The following is a 22,401-nucleotide window of genomic DNA, read 5'->3' on the forward strand; positions in this document are numbered from 1 at the left end:
ACCCACCCTACCACTGATCTAAAACTCAGTGTCGGGGGGGGGGGGGGGGGGGGGGGGGACTGAAGCATGGATTTCTGTGTTCCTTCCAAAATTAGATCAGCAGAATTGATAAATGCACACATTGGTATTTTAAGTCATTTGATGTCTACGCAGATATTGGATTTCAGAGGATTTTTTAAAATTAATTCACATGACATTGTCACTGGTCAGGTTACTAAAGTTCCAGGTTCACCACAAGGCTCAGAGCAGCTAAGAATTGTAGATGTCCATCTTTAATGGACACAGTGAACCTGATGGCATTTTCACAAAGTACACGTTTCATCATTACCACAAATGTACTTATTCTAATGACTTAATTAGCTGACTTTAAATTCCCCAAATGCTGTGGAATCTGAAGTTACGTTGCTGCATTATCGTAACGTAACAGCGATGCTACTTCACCCATAAGACCATAGGAGCAGAATTAGGGCATTTGGCTCAAGAGTCTGCTCCACTATTCAGCCATGGCTGTGTTTTCCTTCCCCCCACCACCACCCCACCCCTCCCCCAACCCCATTCAACCCACAACCTTTCCAGAATTAATTTTGGTCCAGAAGTAGGACATTCAGCCCTTTGTGCTTATTCTGCCATTCACTTGGATCACGACTGATCTTTCCTCACCCCATTTCCCTTGATTCCCCCCATATCTGTAGCAGAGACGCAAACCTCCAGTCCACCTGGATTCTCTTGGTGACGCAGCAATAGGATACACTGAGCTTTTGTGCCCATTGGGTGAATACCAGGTATACCACAGCACCATTTCAAGGAAGTGAAGCTCTCCCAGATCTTGGGCCCCTTCAAAAATAGTATCATGACTGTTTGTGGAATCAAACTCTGCACAGATGGAAACTGTATTTTCCGATGCAAGAAGCAACTCCAAGCTGAAAGTTGTCTCAAGACAAACAAGTGCCTGTGGACTCATCACATGGTTACTCCAAAGCAAGAATAGATACTTGCTCATGCCCAACAACAGAGCCCATCCACCACTGTATCCCAGGGGCATGCCTGTGGTCAGGGCTTGGTTCCACAACTTAGGTGCTCAGGTCAAACCCACCAGGCAAGAAGACCCAGCTGCACTGAAAGCCCAACCAATACAAGCAACTTGGTGGGAACCCGGGTCCACATCAAGCTAACCAACCCTGCAAGTGAGCACAGCAGTTGGGCTGTCCCAGATGCAATAAAACAGCACACAGGGCAGACACCTAGGCTGCGACAGCCTGCAGGAGTGATAGCGACCCGTAGGAGACACTGGAAGCAACCTCACTCTAACGGACAATTCACGAGGTACTTAGAGTACTTCCAGAGCACACTAATGCTATTTTACGAGAGAATGACTTCCCCTTATGGATGCAGGTGAACCTTCAATAGGAAGGCAAAACAGAACTGTCAAAATTGGCTGAAAATGACCAAGTTGTGGAGAATGAAGGCAATCTGACTATGTCATCATAAGACAAAGGGTTGACTAACAATGCAAATCTGACTGGAAGCACTGACATTGAGTGCCCAGTGTTACTGCACCTTTGCTGATGTTAATACAGCTCCCTATCAGGGTCACTCAGTAACCGTCTAGCCCAGTATCGTATGACAGACTGCATCTCTTCTCCCATTTCTATTTCTTACCGAACTTGAAGTCCTAATATTCTTTCGCGGGCAGAAGTGTCCTACTTCCAGGATGTTGCCTGGATTGGAGAGCATGTCTTATGAGGATAGGCTGAGTGAGCTAAGGCTTTTCTCTTTGGAGAGGAGGAGGATAAGAGGTGACTTGATAGAGGTGTACAAGATGATAAGAGGCATAGATCGAGTGGACTTTTTCCCCAGGGCAACAATGGCTAACAAGAGGGGACATAATTTTAAGGTGATTGGAGGAAGATGCAAGGGGGATGTCAGGGGATGGGGGGGTGGGGTGGGGGAGGTGTTCTTTACACAGAGAGTGGTGGGTGCGTGGAACGCACTGCCTGCAGAGGTTGTGGGGGCAGATACATTAGGGACATTTAAGAGACTCTTAGGTAGACACATGAATGATAGAGAAATGGGGGGGGGGGGGGGCGGCTATGTGGGAGGGAAGGTTTAGATAGAACAGGATAAAATATCAGCACAACATTGTGGGCCAAAGGGCCTGTACTGTGCTGTAGTGTTCACAAGATCACAAGACAAGGGAGCAGAAGCAGACCATTCGGCCCATCGAGTCTGCTCCAAGGAAAGGGAAATAGAAATGAGAAATGGGGAATGGGGGAAGAAGAAAAAACCTATTCTAATCCCAATTTCCGGCCTTATCCCCATATCCCTTGATATCCTGACTATTTAGATATCTATCTATCTCCTCCTTGAACGCCCCCACTGATCTGGCCTCCACTGCTGTACATGGCAAGGAGTTCCACAAATTCACCACCCTCTGGCTAAAGAAACTTTTCCTCATCTCTGTTTTGAAACTGTACCCTCTAATTCTAAGATTGTGCCCTCTGGTCCTGGACTCACCCACCAAGGGAAACAGCCTAGCCACATTTACTCTGTCCTTTCCTATCAATATTTTAAATGTCGCTATGAGGTCCCCTCTCATTCTTCTGTACTCCAGCGAGTACAGTCCAAGAGCCGACAAACGCTCCTCATACGTAAGCCCTTTCATTCCTGGAATCATCCTCATAAATCTCCTCTGAACCCTCTCCAACGTCAACACATCCTTCCTAAGATGTGGGGCCCAAAACTGCGCACAGTATTCCAAATGAGGCCTCACTAGTGCCCCGTAGAGCATCATCAACACTTCCTTACTTTTATACACTATACCTCTCGAAATGAATGCCAACATAGCATTCGCTTTCTTTACCACCGATCCGACCTGGTGGTTAACTTTCAAGGTATCCTGCACGAGTACCCCCAAGTCCCTTTGTACTTCCGTGCTTTGGATTTTCTCTCCTCCTAGATAATAATCTGCCCGCTTATTTCTGCTTCCAAAGTGTACAACTGCACATTTCTCTACATTGAATCTCATCTGCCATTTCCTTGCCCATTCTCCTAAACTGGCTAGGTCCCTCTGCAACCTTCCTATCTCTTCAATACTCCCTACTCCTCCCCCTATCTTGGTGTCATCCACAAACTTAGCCACGAAACCATTTATTCCATCATCCAAATCGTTAATGTACAAGGTAAAAAGGAGCGGTCCCAACACCGACCCCTGCGGCACACCACTAGTAACCGGTAACCAACCAGAACGAGATCCTTTTATTTCCACTCTTTGCTTCCTGTCAACCAGCCAATGCTCCACCCATTCTGTTATCCTACCTGTAATTCCATGACCTCTCATCTTATTAATCAGTCTCTTGTGAGGCACCTTATCAAAGGCCTTTTGAAAGTCTAAATACACAACATCTACCGCCTCTCCCTTATCCACCCTACCTGTGATTTCTTCAAAAAACTCCAATAGGTTGGTCAGGCAGGATCTTCCCTTCACAAAGCCATGTTGGCTAGGACCTATCTTGCCTTGCGCCTCTAGGTATTCCGTAACCCCATCCTTGAGGATAGATTCCAATAACTTTCCCACCACTGATGTCAGACTAATAGGTCTGTAATTTCCTTTATGCTGCCTCCCACCTTTCTTATACAACGGAACTACATTTGCGACCCTCCAGTCCTCCGGAACCACGTCGGAATCTATCGATTTCTGGAAAATTATCGCCAATGCCTCCGCTATCTCTAAAGCCACCTCCTTCAGAACCCAGGGATGTACCTCATCCGGTCCGGGAGACTTATCAGTCTTTAGCCCATTTAGTTTTCCTAGCACCTTCTCCCTAGTAATCTTAACTGAACTCAGTTCCATTTTGTGAGACTCCTGACTAACCGGCACATTGCCGACGTCCTCCACGGTGAAGACCGATGCAAAATATTCATTCAAATGTTCTATGTTGATGCTGGAAAGACTGTGGAAGGTAACGTCATCATTATGTTCACCTGTCTCCCTCACACTGCCAGTCAGTAATCACCACCTTCAGCACCATGTTATAGACTGTACATCTGATGGTAATCCCTCACATTTGCTCTATAACCCCACTCTGCAGCACCGTGTCATGACTACTCACGCTAATACAATTCAGCATGCACGTCACGGTATTGCTCTGACGCTAGTCCACCTCCCTCACGTGGTGGCTCAGCAATGACAGCTGTTAGGGGGATTGGCCCACTGCTGGGGATGTACAGCACAGACTGGTAAAAGATGATGGTTCAAGCCATTGTTTTCAACTGACACATTCAGCAGTCTCCTTAAACTGTTTGGCCTGAAGATTCTAAAATTAGGCACTTTACGTGAACTTATTTACATGCAACCAGTTGATTTTTTTTTTGAGCAAGCAAAAGAGGCGAGCAGAGGTTGGGTCTCACCCTAACTGTGCCCAACTGCCTGAAGGCAGGCTGCAAGCCTGGCACTGAATTACCTCACCAGCTGTAGGTGGCGCCATTGGCAGTGATTGGACTTGACAACAAGATTGCGTCAAGAGACCCAAGATAATCGCAGAGCAACATGGGCCAGTGGCAGGCACCACCAACATCTGGCAGGTTTCACAGGCAGTGCTAACAGATTAAACCCCTCCTCAACTTCAGTCGGCCAAGATTAAAGGTCACAATACAGAGAATGCCGCACACTGGTTTCAGTTCTATCGTGTACAGGGAGGACACCTGCTATTAGATAAAGAGGGAATTTCTAGAATGTTCTATTAAATGTCACCAATAGTGACAAAAGATTAAGGAGGAAAGGCACCGTTGATGCATTGCAACAGTGAAGAACTGTGTGGATGATGGTGGCAGAAGGAGAATCAACAGTGGAGCTCCCAGGGCACTTAAAAATCCCCCATCCCCAGCTTGCCCGTGTGCGGCCCAGCAACTTGCTGAACCACAACATCTAACACACAAGCAATTTGCATTAATTAAGCTGCCTTGCAAAGGCAGTCCCACGAGCCCCACCCGGCCTGCAGCCTCCTAACCTCCTTTGCAGACAACAAGGAGACTTGGGCATTGAAAAAACTGACAGCAAACTCCTCCCTCAACACCAAGAGCCAGGCCCACTTAATGACAGGAAAAAAATGCATCGGCTAATTAGTAAGTATTCCACCTTTGTGTCAGATATTCAATCTGTTGACAGGTGCAACGTCTGCCAGCTCATTCCTTACTCAAAGGTCCCAGACAAGATTAAATTAACAGCTTCCCTTCCCTGGAGACAGTATCGATGGGACATGTGTCCTGTGAGCATTGCACCATCTCTGCATCACCCCAGCAGCCACCATTCACATTGTAGACCAATGCTGTGTCATCATTGCCACTTCAAAAATGAATCAAAGTAAGGCAGGTCTATTCCTCAACAGATTGCACACACACGAGAGAATCTCACCCTAGTTGCCTTCCGGACTGGTTCCTTGGGGAAAATGCACCTAGTACAGGGACAAGCTGTGGGATGTGAAGGGAAGACAGTCATTGGGCCGAGAGCTCTGCAGACTGCTCAGCGTTCCTGGAGACTGCTCAGTCTCTTCACAGTGGGAATTCAAAGAGCTATTGGTGCTGATACCATTTAAAGGGGATACCCTCTCTGCCACCACCCAGGAAAGTCAGCCTAGCCCACCTAACCAAAAGAACCTCAACACATATGGAGTTCCCTCCCAAACAATGGACACCCAAGAAGACCATGTCCAACAGTTCAGCATTGCCACTTAGATGCAAGCACAGAGCCATCCATCCAATGGGTTGGACCTTGTCAGAAGCAGAGTTGGCACCAGTCTATCTGATGACAAATTTGAGATCCAACCCCACCCTCCCACAGTAGCTTCAGTAGTTATCAGCCAAGCTGAGCCTGGGAAAACCACTGAGTGCCACACACGTCTCAGAAGGCAGCGCTCTCACCCCTGTATGCCAAAAGCTAATAGGCTCACATCTCACTCCATAGACTGAAGCACAAAAAACATGGAGTGACACCCGGGTTCAGGACCGAGGGAGTGCTGCACCATTGAAAGAGCCAAGTGATTTGAGACCCTCAATCTCTCTCAAGTGGATAGATGAACAGTAGTCATGAAGTCAATATTTACTCCTTAACATTGCTAAAACCCAAGATCTCAATCTGTGGGAGCTTGCGGCGTTTCCTCACTAACATTCTAACACCATTTCATCTTGGCAGAGGGAATAGCAATCGATAATCCATTACAAGCCCTTGGACTCCAACAGCTGACTGCGCTGCGACGGTTCCCACTCCATTCACCCAGTTTCTCTGCCACACAAGCTCTTCTGGATTTCCACACCGGCACTTCCGAGATATTGACAGGACCCTCAGTCACCTTTCTTCTGGTCTCAACCTTTCAACTGGTGTTCACCTTCCATATTCAACAGCTTATCCTCCATTATTTCCATAACTTCAATAGGATTCCACCAGGTATACATTTTCCCCCACTCCTTTCGGAATCCTAACGGGGCCATTCCCGCTACAACTTGCTGATATTCCCCTCCACATCCACTAATTACTCTGCTTATAAGGGCCTTTCCCAAGCAACTGCAGGAGATGCAACATTTGCCCTTTTACCATCATCCAGCAAACAAAACAGTCTTTCTAGATGAAGCTGCAGCAATTTACTTGCACTGCATGCAACACGTTAAACTAGCAATTCACAAAATGTGCTCTCCTCCACGTTAGAGAAACGAAACGACCGAGCTTCCACTTATCATCTCCCTCCTACTCCCACGCGGATCCTTCTTTGGCCACGTTGTTCCAATGAAACCCAACAATCTTGAGCAGCAGCAGCTCATCCTCCTTCTGGGCACATTAGAGTTCTCAGGACCCAATGCAGGGTTGTGGAAATCTGACAACGCAAATTCTCCCATCCACTTTTAAGAAACTTTCGAGATAGTAGTAATAATGTCCTAGTACAGTATATATTCCATGAGATTAGTCATGGGTAGTGTTAGGGTGAACGTTCCATGAAATGAAGTTATCGCAAGTGTACATAGAGCTGTACGATATGGGTAGCCATAGAAAACTGACGTTTCTGACTTGGAGAAATTGGCTTACAAGCAGTTCTCAGGAATGGAACCCTGACGTAACCTGGGGACCACCTGTATTGAATACAGCGATTTCAGAAAACCAGCCTTTCCTCTGTGTCAGAACTGGCTGGTTCTGATACAAGGTCACACACCGAGAACATGAACTCTGTCTTTCTCTATCCACAGATGCTACCTGATCTGATTATTTCCAGCAGGTTCTTTGATTTCAGATTCCCTGCAGCTGCTGGGTTCTGTATCTGACGGGTTCAGCATACTGGGTATACTTTCTCCCCTAACTATCCTGATTAGTCTATTCCCACTCCTCCACACAGATCAGTTATCATTAACCAGAAGGAAAGCAAAGTGCATCACCTGGAAAACTTTGCTCTCCACTCAATCACAGTCATTCCCTTTGTTCTGGCCATCCCCCCCCTCCCCCCCCCCCAAATGTACACAACTTTAAACAGGCACGTTCTCACACTTCTCCTGATGAAGGTCACTAACCCGAGGCATTAGCTGTTTGTCTCCACAGATGCTGCCCGACATGTTGGGCACCTCCAGCATCTTGTTCTTATCCTGGATTTTCAGCATCTGCAGTTTCTGTTCGTCATTTCTATTTCAGGCCTTTAATTAAGTGGCTGAATTTCAATCGCCCCACTGCCCTGCTAGAACCCAACACATTTCCAAATCAATCCCAGAAAAAGATACAGTGACATAGTAACTTCTATGCTCCCTCAGCACAAGGCCAGGAGATTAGTCTGTGCTAATTTGCAGCAAGGGTTAGGCAGTTTCTCTTACAAGATTGTCCCAAGTTGGAAATGAAAATTCATCACATGCTTTTCTCAGTTCAGAACTAAAATGCATTATGGGAGTAGACTAAGTAAACTTCTACAAAGATTCTGGCTTGGGAGTGTGTGACTGGGCAGCACAGGGGAAACTTTACACCCAAGCTGTGCTGTATGTACCTGTCATGGGATCATGCAAGAGGGAGACACTGAAACCAATATAGGTGCAGCAAACAATTAAGCATGAAGGTATATTGACCTTCGTTGCAAGCAGTTGAGTAGGGCCAAGGATGTCTTGCTACAATTATATAGGGCCTTGGTAAGACCACACTTGGAGTATTATCAGAGTCATTGAGGGATACAGCACAGAGACAGGCCCTTTGACCCACTGTCCATATTTACACTAATCTCATTTTATTCTTCCCACATTCTCATCAATTCCTCCCATTTTCTACTGCTTGCCTACACACCTGGGGCAATTTATACCAGCCAATTTAACTACCAACCAGCATCTCTCTGAAAGATTTTAAGTAGCTCCAGCTTTGTTTAATTATTTGAATTTAAACTCTCCAGCAGCCATGGTGGGATTTGAACACATGCCCCTGAGCTCTGGCTGCTAAACTATAATTAAGCCACCATCTCTGTGCATTTCTTGTTCCCTTTCCAAGAAAACATACTTATTATAGAGGGAGTAACCAGGATGTCGCCCAAATTGGAGGACTTTAGTTATGGGGAGAGATCAGATAGTCTGGATTTATTTTCCCTGGAGTGAAGGAAAGGTGACCTGATAGAACAACACGAGATTCTGAGCAGCATAGACAGGATGGACAAAATATTTTTCCCAAGATAGGGGTATCAAAAACTAAGGGGACATAGAGAGGGAGGAGTTTCAAAGGGGATCAGAGATGCTTTTTAAAAAAAAGCACAGGAGAGTGCTTGATATCTGGAACACACTGCCACAGGAGGCAGTGGAATCAGGTACACTCACTACCTTTAGAAGGCATTTAGGCAGACGTTTAAATAGGTAAGGCATAGAAGGATACCGTCCTAATGTGGGCAAATGGGCAATAAGGTCAGCCTGGAGGCGATGGGCTGATCTCTGCAACAGAGTTTCACTAGAGATCTCTGGGATGGTGGATTGCCATGAGGGGCAAGATTAGGCCTTCTACATTTACTAGAGTCTAGAAGAATGAGTGGAGATCCAAACTGAAATTAACTACCTTCTAGCAGAGACTGGATGCATGGAGGATGCTTCCCCTGGCTTCGGTGTCAAGAATGAGCAGCCACAGGACAAAATATTTAGGACTGAGAAATTTCTTAATGGGTGGTGAAGCCGTGCAGCTTGCTAACACAGAAGGCCGGGGGGAAGCAAATTACTGAATATATTTGAGATAGATGGTTTTCTACAAAAGCCATCAAGGGATGTGGGGAGAGATTGGAAATGTTGTACTGACATAGGTAATCAGCCATAGTCGGACTGAATGGTGGAACAGGCTCGATGGGCCAAATGGCCTACTCATTTTTTTTCCTGTGTATGATGGTGTAGTGTAGAAGGAGCTTTATTCTGTATCTAACCTGCCCTGGGTGTGTGAATCTGGACAATACAGAGACAGCTTTACTCTCCAATTTAGACAGCATGCACTCAGGGAGCTGCGTCAGCCACCCTGGTGAACATAAATATCTACACCTGCCCTTGTTTGTGTGTCTTCACGTTTCATCAGCCACACAAGGTTAATCCAGAAGCAACGTTAATTCTCTCTCTACACTAGAATGGTCTAAAATTAATCCGGTCACAGAGACCCAGTTCCTGCCCTCAAGCGAGACACTCAAAATCTGCCCTGACAAACATCTATTAGGCAACAAGACAGGCAGGAACAATCTCTTGAGACAAATATTTCCCGCTCAGAAAATATGGATCCCGATGGTGATCCCTAAATAGTTTCATCTGTCTCCTGCACCTGGAATAGGGATGGATCGCCCAAACCGACCCAATTCTTTAAAATCGCATGCAAAAATCATTTTTTTAAAAAAAATATCACGAATAAATGATAAACGCGGTAGAAACAGGTTTAAAATATTAGCAACAGCAAAAATCGATAATTGAGCGAAAGTTGAAACAGGAACCACCGAATTTAAAAAAATCCTGGATTATTTTTCTTCAAAAATGCAAGCTCTGGAATAAGTCCTTGATTGCAATGAATCAAAATATTACAGGCCTGAATTGCCCCAAAACGTTACCATATGCCCTACCTCCTTGGTCTATCCCGCCAATATGAGTAAAATTTGACCCCCTTCCGTTCAATTGAAATTTACAAATCGGCGCCGTTTGCGCACACCACGTGGCGAGGAAAGGCGATCAGCTAGAACAACAAACACAAGAAATACAACAGCAATTTAAAAATGCCCCCCAAGAGAAAATTATCCTGCAAGAAAATCCACTCTAGCATAAACAACCACGATAGCACAAGCACAAACTTAAAGGCGGCGCGGAAAATGTACTCACACACATCCTGTCTTAAAGCACTCAATAATTGTTAACAATTTTTAAAAAAATATTCAAACAAAAAAAATCTTTTCTGTGGTAAATCTAATCCGCCCTGAATCGATATAAACGAGTCTCCAGCTTTTTACTTTGCCCTTACTTCAAAATCCGAGCAAGAATAAACAAACACGGACACCCGGTCTCTCCTCTGGAAGAAGTCGTTTGTTTCTATTATTTTAAAATCGGTTCTAAATTCTGGCGTTCAAACCGACAAGGAGAGAGGAGGAGGAGAAAGCTTATTTTAAAAAAAAGTACAGGGACCGAAAACGCGAAGTAAAAACATACACACACGCACACCTCGTCTTCCAGGGCAATTCTTTCACCATTCTCGCACGTTTTATGGGTGAGTGTGTGACAGACACACACACACACTCTCTCTCTCTCACACATACACACAAAAGGACAAAATGGTGATCGGATCTAAAACCCCTCCAGAGCTCAGGCACCAAAGCACCGAGACAGTAACAAGCGTTTAAATAACCAACCTCCCAGCCAGCTCAAGAGCCACGCTTAATAAACAGGAAAGGACGGGGATAAAATGTATCAGTACGACCGGACACTAATTAGACACAGCATTGTAACGAATTTTTGATACAATTTGGCCACAGGCACAAACAACAAGAGCAGTCAATGTAACAAGTCCGTCCACACACACGCAATACAAAAAAACATTTACTGCAAGGAGATAAGAGCCACAGATACAACGACTTCAAGCTCATGAAGGAAGCCTCCAGACGTTCCAGCTGAAATGTGAGGGGACGTTAAGTAGATTTGGGGGGGTGGGTAAACCAGCCGCTCACCTCCCTCGCCGCTGGATCTCCCTCCTCAGCTTCCCCCTCAATTGCAGCTACACAATGGCAACGTTCTGCCGTATCCCAGCGACCCACTCGCTACTCGGTCGGCCCAATCAACGCCCGCCCCCCGCGGGATGGCGGGGGGGGGGAGTTCACCAGCCAATGGCAGGTGGCGGAAACTCGGCTCCATTCATAAAGCTACCGGGAGGGCGCGGGTAATTCAAATTCTCATTCCCCCCCCCCCCCCCCCCGGTTACTTTTCATTTCCCAAATGGGATCAAAGCTCAGGCTGAGCCTGCGGGACACAGAGGAGGGGAATTTCAAGGCTGCACGAATATTTTACACTGGCAGCAGTGTTGCTCGGGGGCATCACCGAATCCATCAGGGAAACACTGGCTGCAAAATATAGGCGGCACTGATAAATACAAAATCGGCCGAAAGAGATCGGGGATTTCCCGGTGATGGTTGTGGGCTGGGGACTGAACCCCTTCTCCCACACGGAACCTCTTCTCGTAGGTATCACCCTCACTGACAGGACAAAGCGGTTACAGACTTTAACATAAGAACATATGAAATAAGAGCAGGTCATTTCCCTCTCGAGCCAGGCCGGTCATTCAACAAAAGCATGGCTGATCATCTACCTCAATGACATATTCCTGCAAACAACAAACCCAGAAAATGCAGGTCAGGCAACATCTGTGGAAAGAGAAAACAGAGTTAACTTTTCAGGTCGAAGACCTTGCAGATTTCCAGCATAGAGTAATGTAGCACAGAAACAGGTCCTTCGGCCCAATTCGCCCATGCCGATTTTCCCTTGTTTGGCCCACATCCCTCTAAACATTTCCCATCCGTGGACCTGCCCAAATGTCCTTTAAACATTGTTACTGTACCTGCCTCACCCACTTCCTCCGGCAGCTCGTTCCACATACGCATCACCCCTGCATGAAGAAGTTGCCCCTCAGGTCCCTTTTAAATCTCTCCCCTCTCAGCTTAAACCTGTGCCCTCTAGCTTTTGATTTCCTTTCCCTGGGAAAAAGACTGTGTGCTCTCACCCTGTCTATGCCCCTCATGATCTTATACACCCCAATAAGGTCACTCTCCAAGGAATAAAGTCCTATTCTGCCCAACCTCTCCCTATAACTCAGTCCCTCAAGTCCTGGCAACTTCCTCGTAAATCTTCTTTGCACTCTTTCCGGCTTAATGACGTCTTTTCTATACCAGGGTGACCAAAACTGAACACAATATTCCAGCTGCAGCCTCACCAATGTCTTGTACAAATGCAAGATAATGTCCCAACTCCTATACTCAATGCTCTGACTGATGAAGGCCAGAGAGCCAAACGCCTTCTTCACCATCCTGTCTTCCTGTGACGCCATTTCTGGGAACTATGTACTTGCTGAACAATGCTCTCCAGGACTCTACCGTTCACAATGAAAGTCCTACCCTAGTTTGACTTTTCAAAATGCAACACCTCACATTTGTCTGAATTGAATGCCGTTTGCCATTCCTTGGCTCACTTGCCCAGCTGATCAAGGTTCCCCCTTTCATTTTTGATATCCTTCTTCAGTGTGTTATGTTCAACATACTATGTTGGCGCCAGAATCATGGCAACACTTGCGGGCTGCCCCCCAAAATCACTACACAAAAGATGTATTTCAGTGTGTTTTGATGTACACGTGACTAATAAAGATCTTATCTTATCTTATCGTCCACTATAACAACTGTCTGGTGTCATCTGCAGACTTACTAACCACGCAAATTTTCCATATAATTATCTAACAGCATCAATCCCTGTGGCACACCACTAGTCACAGGCCTCCAGAGAAACAACCTTCCACCTTCAGCCTCTGCTTCCAACCATCCAACCAATTATCTGTCCAATTAGCCAGCTCTCCCTGAATCCCATGCAATCTAAACTATCCCTTCCATACGGGACCTTGTCAAAGGCCTTGCTAAAGTCCAGATAGACAACGTCCACTGCCCTGTACTCATCAAACCTCTTGGTTATCTCTTCAAAATACACTGACAGACTTGCATCAGCAATTTTTTTTCAACTTTGATATTGGCAAAGTTTTCACAATTGGTTTTATTGTTAAAATTACTTAATTTTTAAAAAAAAATTCCAGCTTTATTTAACTACTTGAATTTATATTCCCCAGTTAACAAAGCAGCATTTGAACTTGTATCCTCAGATCAATAGTTCCGAGCTCTGGTTGCTACTCCAGTAACTCAACCAGTACGGTACTGTCCCATTATTACAGATCCAAAGTGGTTAGCTGAAGTTAAGACAGATGTCAGTCATTGAAGTGCAGAACTAGTTCGATGAATTGAGTGGTGTCTTGGTGCTCCACTCTGCTTATTGCTGTTTACTCCAGCCACTGGTTTTGTAACAGGAGCAGCCCTGACCAACCGATTGGTTTAAAAGATGAAACATAGGGAGGTTGTGCTTCCCATAGTTATATAGGGCACTGGTGAGACCACTTCTGAAGTACTCTAAATAATATTGATGTCCTTATTTAAGAAAGAATTTACCCCCATGTAAAGATAGTCAAATCAATGCACACCTTCCTCTGATGTCCCATAGCTTTGTTCATAGTCCGAGGATAAAAAGACTTACAGAATGTAACCCTTTATTAGCCGTGGTTTAAAACATAAGAGTAGGGAGATTATTCTGGAAGGGTATACAGCACAAGTTAGGCCACTGCTTACAATTCTGATCATTACATTACAGAGAAGAGGAAGATTTATGTTGTCAGGACTTTAAAATGTTAGCTTTGTGGGAAAAATTGGATAGGCTGAGGTTGATTCCCTTGGAACTGGGGGGGGGGGGGGGTGCTGAGGGAAGACTTGAATGAGGTGTATAAAATTATGAAGGGCCCAGATAAATAGGAAAGATTTATTTCCCTTAGCAGAAGGACCAGAAACCAGGAATTGAGGAGGAAAAATTGTTTTTAACCCAGAGGATGGTAGAAGTCTGGAACTCACTGCCTAAAAGGGTGGGTGGAGCAAAAATCCTCCCCACATTTAAACAATACTTTGACTGAAGAACCTTGATCTGCTGAGGTATGGACCCAGTGCTGAAAGGAAGGATGAGGTTGGTGATCTTTTTCTCATCCGGAACAGACATGATGGGCCAAATGGCCTCGTGCTGTGTCCTAACTTCTCAATGATTCTAAGCACTGGATTATAACTTGCAATGATATATAACTGCTACTTATATAAGGGAAAAGAATGAGGGATTAAGAGAGTTTCGATGGATTTCAAGGCTTCCTCCTGTGTGCTGTTTGACAAAGTTTGTCATGGGCTTGAATGGCAGTTGACAGTGTTAGAACTGTGAATGGAAACATTAGATATAAAGAAGTATTAGTGGACAGACGAAATATTGGCAGATGGATTTCATTTGGGAAAATGTCTCTATCCGACTTGGATTGGCACAGTGGTGCACCCAGTTGAGCCGCTGCCTCACAGCTCTGATGACCTGGGTTCAATCCTGACCTCCGGTGATACCTGTGTGAAGCTTGCACATTCTCCCCGTGACCACATGGGTTTCCCTCTGCTGCTTCCGTTTCCTCCCACATCCCAAAGATGTGCGAGTTAGTAGGTTAATTGGCTGCTGTAAATCGCCCCCAGTGTGTGGGTGAATGGTAAAATCTCTGGGGAGCTGATAGGGATGTGGGGAGAATAGGTTACAGGGTGATGGGATTGCTGTGTGAGCTGCAAGCTCAGTGAGGCTCAGTGGGCCAAAGTGGCCTCCTCCTATGACATCAGCCAATATGGATCTAAAAAGAATAATGGGAGTACTCTCTAAATGGTGAATAGCTGGAACCAAATGTGCATAAATCATTAGAAAAGTCAGGGAAAGCACAGGAAATAATTGAAAAAGCTAATGGAATTCTGAATCCATTTCTCCAGAGATTTTTTTCTCCAAAAGTATACTTCTTTCATACAATTTGCAAATATATAATACAGGACATTCATATCTTGTCACTCACATTACCAAAGCGTTCCATTTGCTGCAAAATTTACATTATATCAGCATGTCATCAACTTTCCTTTCTCATATGCTCCATGAGCAAAGGAAGGGTTCCAGCCCGTCAGATACAGTAGAAGGAGGGCCTTAAAACTGGAGCCTTCCCCCAAAGAACCTGCAGTAAATTTCAGTGCGTCCCTCAGCACGTGTCCTGCACCATGGAATGTGCTCGTTGGCACCATTTGGTTGAGGACACTCCTTGCACTGGAAGACCAGCAGGTTTCAGGCCAACTAAAGCCCGTCGTTTACTGAGTTAACAATCTTCCAGCAGCAATCGATGTTTGCCTCAGTGTGCATTCCTCTCAGTATCCATTCCTTTAGAAAGAAGTTGGATCAAGGCCCTGTCTGCTCTGAGTGGATGTAAAGAATCCCATGGCTACCACTTCACAGAGGAGGGTGGCTAGTGTGCTCGTGTCCTGGGGCCAATGCTTCTCTCTCAGACAACATCAGATGATCTGCCCATTCCTCTACTCCACTCTGATTCTCCTACCACCCTACACTAGGGGTAACTTACAATGACTAACTAACCTTCTGACCAGCACATCTATGGGATGTGATAGATTTTCAGTTAACTAAAGGAATTAAAGGATTTGGGGAAAGGATGTTTGCCCACAGCGAGGTGACAGATTTGTCAATCAAATTGTAAGGCAGAGGACACTCAAGCACTTCCTCCTGTTCCTACCTACCTAGATTCCTGTAGCTGCTGAGGTATTTTCTCTGGGACACTAATGCTTTCTGTGGTAATTTAGAAACTAATTGCATCGAATTTTCCTATATTGTGCGACACTTATAAATCCTTAGTTCCTACACTTCTCATCCAAGTAATCAAGGTGAAGGAACAAGTCTTCCTTCTCTTTCCCACATGTAGTTTATACAAGATATACACATGCATGTACATTTTATATACAGATCAAGTCAAGTCGAGTTTATTGTCATGTGCACGAGTACGCTGAGGTACAGGTACAATGAAAATCTTGCTTGCAGCAGGATCACAGACACGTAGGTTCAGACGACAGAAAATATAAAATTATACAAGACAATGAAGAGGAAAAACTTTGCAAAACAAGCCATTAGTGCATGAAATATGCAGGAATATGCAAGCCACATCGCTTGCATATTCCTGAAACAGACCCTCTATTTTTATCTCTGCCCTGGTAAAAGATTACCACCAATAGAGGAGAAGATTTAAGATGTTGTTAAAGGCTGCTTGAAAAGGTGTAACCTTCCACTGGGAATCACAAGCACATAGAAACTCTGCGCAAGCTGAAGGAGTGGACCACCTCACAAAACTGCCCGCCCAGTCAGTCACCTCCTGATCCTTCTGGGGGCAGAATCCACGGGTCCCACATCAGCCACCTCAGAAATGTGGTGGAAGCAAGTCACCCCTGCTCAACAGGGGATGGTTAAGAAAAAGAAATGTACCTGTCTACACACATATTTTTAAATTTTGTTCATGAAGGTTAGATCTGGAGATGATGTTGTCCAAAAGGTTCTTCAGAAGTCAAGAATGAGGCACAAATTTTACGGTTACAGCTGTTTTATTAGACGTTCATCATCGTGCAGGTCAGACAGGGTCAGCCTGTACCAGCAAGCAGGGCAAGGAAAGAAGTCACAAAAAGAATTTGACCACATGCTCTCCATTATACTGCAAACCGGTCTTAGGGAAACAGGTGAACAGGTACTGACTGAGTCACACTTCAGCTTTGCAGACAAAGAAATTACAGAAGTATAGAACCAAATGTACTACAAGTTACTAAAAGTTTACAGATAAACATGTGATTCTACAAACATATAAGCAAGCATAAGGAAAGCTAAAATTCCAAGGAAGAGCAGAATAAAAACAACAAAACTGGACCCTAATCCAATAAGGTTATATTGAAGAATATGGAAATCCAAAGTTATATTTTTACTACATGCCTTGCAGGAATCGGTCTAATCGGTTGTTGCTCCCCTGTGGAGTCTCTCCACGTATCTTTTGGAGTTCTGCAGCATTACCACAGGGTGGTGCCAGCATCCAAGTACAGGAGCAACCCAGAGAGGATGTCCCCTCTCCGTGGCTCTGCTGGAGCCCCACAAACATTCACATGAGTGGATGTTTTTAGCAGGCCATTGACAGAGATATTTAAACCAGATTATCTGGTCATTATCACTTTGCTGTTTGTGGCAGCTTGCTTGGCACAAGTTGGCTGTTGCGTTTCATACATTACAATGGTGACGATATTTCATTGGCATTGGAGAGCTTTAGGATGTCCTGGGTTGTAACTGAAGGTTCACCTGTAACTTTATGTTCCCTCATTTCTTGCAAAATAAAACTAGCAGTTTCCTATTTTAACCTCTACTGGGCTGTCACTTTACCAACATATCTGATCAAGAAGTAGCATGCGCACGCGTGTGTGTGTACGTATCTGTGTGTGAGATGGTGGGGGGGGGGGGCGCGGAGGGGTGGGAAGCACTGTGCTTTACCTGGACTCCCTACAGCAGGCACTGAAGAGATGTAAAGTGATGCAGCGTGGAGCTGCTCCCTCACAGCTCCAATCACCCAGGTTTGATCCTGACCTCCGGCGCTGTCTGTGTGGAATTTGCACGTTCTCCCTGTGACCGCATGGGTTTGTCCCAGATGCTCTAGTTTCCTCCACATTCCAAAGATGTGTCTGTTGGTAGGTTAACTCCCACTGTAAGTTGTCCCTAGTGTATGGGTGGATGACAGAAGAACAGGGATAGGCAATGGAGAGTTAATGGGCATGTGAGGGAGAATGGATCGCAGAGAAATAAGTGGGGTGTGGCTCTGAGAATTGGCATAGATTGATGGGCCAATTGGACTCTTATGTTGTTAAAAAAAACAATAAAAATGTCTCTGCAAATTCCTCCCAGGTTTAGTGGAAGGATAAGTGAGCCACAACAGTGCTCTCTCCCAGAAAACATCCCCACTATTGAGGCCTTTTATTCCATTGGCTTCATAGGGAGGCCACGTCAATTCCATGACTAACCAGACTCCCGAAACAGAAGCTCTATTCTGAACTCTGTCATGGGAATAGCTTACGATTCAGGTTCTCAAAGCCTTCTTGAACAAGTGTCACATCCCCACTGATTCCTGGGAATCTCTGGGCCAGGACTGTTCCAAGTCAGCAAGAAGCATTACAGATGGTATTGACAATGGTAGGACCACTCAAGGTGAAAGGAGGGAACATGTGCTTGGAAGCAGGGGATGTGGGTGAGGTCTTAAATGAGTACTTTGCGTCAGTATTTACCAAGGAGAAGGACGAGGAGGATCGGGAGATCAGTGCAGAGAGTGCTAATATGCAAGGGAATTTTGAGATCAAGAAGAACATGAAGGTGAATAAGTCCCCAGGGCCTGATGGGTTATACCCCAGGTTATTGAGAGAGGCAGGAGATGAGATTGCTGGGGCCTTGACCGATATTTTCGTGTCCCCTCTAGCCACAGGCGAGGTCCCAGAGGACTGGTGAGTAGCTAATGTTGTTCCATTATTCCAGAAGGGAAATAGGGATAATCCAAGGACAGCTTCTATCCCATGGTGATAAGACTATTGAACGGTTCCCTTTTTCGATGAGATGGACTCTTGACCTCACAATCTACCTTGTTTGTCTACCTGCAATGCACTTCCCTGTAGCTGTGACACTTTACTCCATATTCTGTTATTGTTTTTACCCTGTACTACCTCAATGCACTCTGTTCTACCTCAATGCACTGTGTAATGAATTGACCTGTACGATCGGTATGCAAGACAAGTTTTTCACTGTACCTCGGTGCAAGTGACAATAATAAACCAATACCAATAGCTGGAGGTCCATGACTAGTGGTGTTCCTCAGGGATCCTTGTTGGGACCTCTGCTGTTTGTGATGTATATAAATGACCTGGATGAAAATGTAGATGGGTGGGTTAGTAAGTTTGCAGATGATACAAAGGTTGGTGGTGTTGTGGACAGTGTATTAGACTGGCAAAGGATACAGTGGGATGTAGATCAGTTGCAGATGTGGGCGGAGAAATGGCAGATGGAGTTTAATGTGAAGGGTTGCACCCTGGGAGATCAAATGTAAAGAGACAGTACACTGATGATGGCAGGACCCTTAACAGTGTTGATGAGCAGAGGGATCTTGGGGTCCAAGTTCACAACTCCCTGGAAGTGGCTACATAGGTTGATAGGGTGGTAAAGAAGGCGTATGGAATGCTTGCCTTTATTAGTCGAGGCACTGAGTTCATGAGTCAGGAAATTAGCTGCAGCTTTATAAAACTCTAGTAAGGCCACATCTGGAGTATTGCATTCAGTTCTGGTCGCCCCCCTATAGGAAGGATGTTTTGGAGAGGGTGCAGAAGAGGTTTACCAAGATGCTGCCTGGATTAGAGAGCGTGTGGATATGAGGATAGGTTGAACAAGCTTGGGCTGTTTTCTCTGGAGTGGCAGAGGCTGAGGGGAGATTGGAAAGAGGTTTATAATATTATTGCAGGCATAGATAGAGTTTTCAGCCAGTGGCTTTTTTCCATCATTGAAATATCTAATATCAGAGGGCATGCATTTAGGGTGATGGGGGTAAGTTCAAAGGAGATGTGTGGGGCAAGTTTTTTACACAGAGAGTGGTGGGTGCCTAGAACGAACTGCCTGGGGTGGTGCAGGAGGCAAGTATGATAGGTGCATTCAAGAGGCTCTTAGGCACATGAATGTGAGGGAAATGGAGGGATATAGACATTGCGTAGGCAGAAGGGATTAGTTCAGTTGGGCATTTGATTACGAATTTAATTAGTTCAGCACAACATTGTGGGCTGAAGGGCCTGTTCCTGTGCTTACTATGTTCTAATGTCCAGACCATGCTGTGGGAATGGAAGGAGTGTATTGCCTCCCAAACTATCCCTCCATGTACCAATCAACCATGTCCTGCCCAATCTGTAGAAGAGCTGTGCGTGTGTGCATGCATGTGTGCATGTGGTGGATGTATGTCTGTGCGGTGTGCTTGTAGGTCTGTATGTGTGTGGTGTGTGTGCAAGTGTGGTTTATGTATGTTGGTGTGGTATGTGGACATGGACACTGTATATCTATGTGCATATGGGGGGTGTACTGTCTGGCTGGGTGTGTGTGTGAATGTGTGGCTGGCGAACTGGCAGGAGTTGGGGGCGAAAGACTCGGCCTGGCTGGCGTGCTGGTCAGGTCTGCTCCGGGCGATCTCGTACCGGGGCAGGGCGCTGGTCATCAACCAGCTGGTGGCCTCCATGCTGTGGTACCAGCTGGCCACACTGGTGCCTCCCAACATCTTTGTCGCCAGCACCCAGAGGAGGTTGACGGACTTCTTCTGGGGTGGATGGAGGCACTGGGTCTCTGCGGCGGTCCTGAGTCTGCCGTTGGTGGAGGGGGGGGGTCAGTCGCTGGTGTGCGTGCGTACCCAGCTGGTGGCCCTCCGCCTCCAGGCACTGCAGAGGTACCTGTATACCGAGCACCCCCTGCGGTGGCACGCGCTGGCCACCTGTTTCCTCCGCCGGGGATGCTGCCTCCGGGAGGGAGCGTGTCTCCCGGCAGTGGGCGTTAGCCGTGCCGCTCTGCGGGAGCTGCCCGGGTTCTACCAGGATCTGATGCAGGTGTGGGACACGGTGTCGTGCGGCGAGCGCGAGGCCGCTCCCCCTCCGGCGTGGCGGGCGCCGGGGGGTTCCCAGCTGTGCCGGCGCCTGCCCTGCCGGGGTTGCTGGTCAGGCCCATGGCCCAGCGTCTCTTGCGGGAGGCAGCGCAGCACAACCTGAGCAGCCTGGCGGACACACCGAAGGTGCCGTTCTGCAAGGCGCCGAGGCAGTTCTTGTACAGGCTGCTCCTGCGCACCTTTCACTTCCTCGCCCTGGTCTGCTGGCCGGACACGCCGTGGCAGTCCGTCTTCCTGGCGGACGGCGAGGGTGGTCCCCGGTGGAGGTCTCTCTATGCGGGAGTCCTCCTGCTGTACATCGAAGACCTAGGGTGGAGGATGTTAAACTGGGCTGTGCCGTGCAACCGAGTTTTGAGCCGGTTCACCGACACCCAGGCCGCCTGTCACTTCTGCGGCCAGGAGGAGACGGTGTACCACGCGTACGCGGTGTGAGAGGTTGCAGCCCCTCTTTGCGTATCTGAAGGGGCTACTGCTCAAGTTCTGGCTGCACTTCAGCCCGGCGCTGTTGGTTTACGGGCACCCGGTGCAGTGCGGGGAGGGGCGCGTGGAGGACCTCCTGGTGGGTCTCCTGCTGGGCCTGGCCAAGCTGGCCATCCACGGGACGTGGCGGCGGGCGGCTGAGGGTACCGGCATGTCTGCCTGCCTGCCCGTCTTCCGTGTTTACGTGCGCGCACTGGTGTGTTTAGAGAGGGAGCACGCGGTTTCTGCAGGCACCCTGGCTGAGTTCCGTGCTCGGTGGGCCCCTCAGGGGATCGCGTGTGTCGTGGACAGGACAAACGCGATTCTTATTTGAAGTGTCACGTGTTGCGTTAACGGGTGTAGTGTTGCGTGTGTGTTTTGTTAGTATTAGTTTGCATTCTCTACCGTAGTATGTTGTTGCGTAGTTTCTTCTTTTCTGTACTAGATGTCGTGTATTGACACTGGTTGTCCTTTTGTAGTGCTTTTAGCGAATAAATGTTTATATTAAAAATGTGTGTGAATGTGCATGTGTGATTGTGTGTGGGTGTGTATATGTGAGCACATGAGTGGATATGCGTGGGTATGTGTGAGTGGATGTGTGTGTTTGAGTATGGTGTGCGTGTGTCCATATGGGTGTGCATGTGTATATGCTTATCTGTAAGTGTGAGCCAAGTACAGCCAACACACACAATGAGTTACATTCACACAGAAAAGCATGTGGTCAGAAAACTGCTTGCACTGTTCCCAGTGGGATTTTAAACATCCACCAGAGCAGGTGGACAAGGACTTTCCTTTAATGTCTCAGCCAAGCAACAATGGCTGCTACAGTTCTGGGAACTCATCCCAGAAACCACCATTGCATTATAGATCTCCTCTTTTGGTTGGAGACTCAAACTCGTGACTTAGAGCAGGAAGAAACCCCAACTAAAAGTTTTGTGTATCAATACAGGTTGCACCTGTACCTCACCATACTTGTACATATGACAGTAAACTCGATTTGACTTGTAGTAGGAAGCCACTTGGCCCTTCATCCCGCCATTCAACAAGATCTTGGCTGATTCGGTGCATCCTCCATATTCCAGCCCATTCCTATAAATCTCAATACC

General features: G+C 46.6%; 1 protein-coding gene across 3 annotated transcripts in view; it reads right to left on the minus strand.

The window, feature by feature from the left end:
- LOC127587107 (histone H3.3A) overlaps window positions 1-11,288 on the minus strand; it is a 19,611-nt gene extending 8,323 nt beyond the window's left edge. The window contains exons 1-2 of one of the 3 annotated variants that reach the window (XM_052045332.1): window positions 11,172-11,223; window positions 10,080-10,189 (exon numbers count right to left, since the gene is read on the minus strand). The gene's annotated coding sequence lies outside the window, so the exon portion shown is untranslated. Of the gene's footprint in view, window positions 1-10,079; window positions 10,190-11,047; window positions 11,108-11,171 lie in introns of those variants that run through there. The other 2 variants (XM_052045330.1, XM_052045331.1) reach the window with 2 other exon arrangements.
- Between the last annotated feature and the right edge of the window lie 11,113 nt (window positions 11,289-22,401).

Source organism: Pristis pectinata, chromosome 38 (genome assembly GCF_009764475.1).
Source record: "Pristis pectinata isolate sPriPec2 chromosome 38, sPriPec2.1.pri, whole genome shotgun sequence".
Classification (NCBI taxonomy): domain Eukaryota; kingdom Metazoa; phylum Chordata; class Chondrichthyes; order Rhinopristiformes; family Pristidae; genus Pristis; species Pristis pectinata.